Raw genomic sequence first — 2,024 nt, 5'->3', positions numbered from 1 at the left:
TTTAAAAACACTCCTAAATACACCTAAACCTAAATCAAAGACGTAGACAGTCCTTTAAAGAAGAATTCCAACTCGTAACCATCAATCCTCAATCCGTAATGAGGATGTTCTGATCAAGGGTTTTGGTTGTTGTTGAATGTTTTGCTAACAGTGAAAACTAGCATCGTGTCTAGTACCTGCAGCTTCTAAAGAGCCAATTCCAAACCCCAGCAAACTAATAGGCTAAATGAAATAAAACCTTTTCCGCTTAAGGTCTACATTTGTAATTACAGTGGAAAAAACATATCTACATGTGACTTCTTTATTTATTTTTATTGACCATCCTATATATAAAACATAATCAGGACAGTGCAGGCTGTATGACAGTAACAATGGTGTTTTTGTTGCATAAAGCACTAAGTTTCTTATCATTTTCATAAAAAGAGAAGCAAAATTGCAACATTATGTGTGTGATCAAATGCTGATCAGTGAGATTATATTGATTAAGGTTTGGTCTAGGCATATTCATTTGTATGGCTTCACACTAAAAAGATTTTTTAAGGTCTGGTTTGAGTCCACAAAGCAAATTACAGATTAACTCATAAGAAAGTTGAGTTGAGAAGAAAACGAATTTGATTTTTTTTGTTTTTTTACATATATAATCACATCAACAATTCCATCTGGCTTGGATGAGTCTGTGATTTTGAAATCACCAAAACAGCTAGTCAACGAACCCTGCGGTGCAACTTTTTTGTCAATGTTCATATGAATTTATTGGTTTGAAGAAAAAATGAAGAATGCGTCAACAGTAATTGTGCCATTTATTGGCACTGGGCAGTTTGTGACACCACATTACAGATCAGTTAATTTAACGCTGTCTTATAGTTTTTGGTTTTGTGGTATGGATCCATTACATCACGTACAATGACCTGCAACACCCCATTAGTCTCCCATTATGGCCAGCACTGCCAAAAACTTCTCATTTCTTATGATTTACAACCATGGCTGTCAAAAAATAATGGACGGCACTTTGGGGTCCAAAAAAGCAAAGCCAATGCGGAAGTGCCTTTAACCTGCATTCTTTTTTATTTCCAACATGGAGCAACGCCACTGGTTGCAAAAAGCTTGTATAGGAGTCTATGAGAAAATGTCCCCATTCTCACTTGCTTCATTACCTCAGTAAACGTTTTATGGTCTCAATCGTTAGTTTAGAGTCAAGGAGCATTTCGGTTGCCTAAAAAATGTGTTGGTCCACATTCGGTAGCCCCATGTTGGCCAGTTGTGATGGTCAATAAATCGCACGATAAATGAAAATGAGGTCAATAATTTTTCTGGCTGCGATAATGTCCATTTGCATGGTTGGCTGGTTGTCCTCTCTCTCTCTCTCTCTCTCTCTCTCTCTCTCTCTCTCTCTCTCTCTCTCTCTTTCTCTCTCTCTCATCTCTCTCTCCTCAAAGAGAATGGATGACCACTCTCGGTTCCTTACCGTAACAAGGAGTGAGCCCTCTAGTCATTTGTCAGCCGCAAGATCTCTGTGTGGGGAGGCGGGACACCTGGCGTAGCCTACCACAGAGTGCAGCAAAAGAGCAGTGTGAAGAGAAAACACTAGTTGAGAGTTGGAGGAGTTAAAAAAATAAATAAATAAATAAATAAAAGGATTGGTTTCAAAGCCAAAAGAGACAGCTGCAGTGTGGGTACACTTTAAACCTAATGACCGTGGTGAACCCCTTAACCTGAGCGCGCAGATATGTCACATTTGTTGTAAAAATGTTCCAACTAAACACGGCAACACAACAAACACGCATATCCACCTAAAACACAATCCAGGGCTTAAAGTGCAAAAAAAATCCTGGGCGTGAAACTTTTTGGAGGGGGGGGGGGGCCACAGTGTAATGCTTCAATATGCATTCATTAAAGTTAATTCATGATTTTGTCCATGTTGACATTAGTTGCTTCATGTACATTTATAAAAGCCTTTGCTTTGTTTAGCTTGTCATATATATAGCTCGTTTATTAACGGCCGTGCTGATGCCAAACAGACAGCT

This window comes from Etheostoma spectabile, chromosome 6 (genome assembly GCF_008692095.1).
Source record: "Etheostoma spectabile isolate EspeVRDwgs_2016 chromosome 6, UIUC_Espe_1.0, whole genome shotgun sequence".
NCBI lineage: Eukaryota > Metazoa > Chordata > Actinopteri > Perciformes > Percidae > Etheostoma > Etheostoma spectabile.
The sequence above is the reverse complement of the archived record's forward strand: the minus strand, read 5'-3'. Positions refer to the sequence as shown.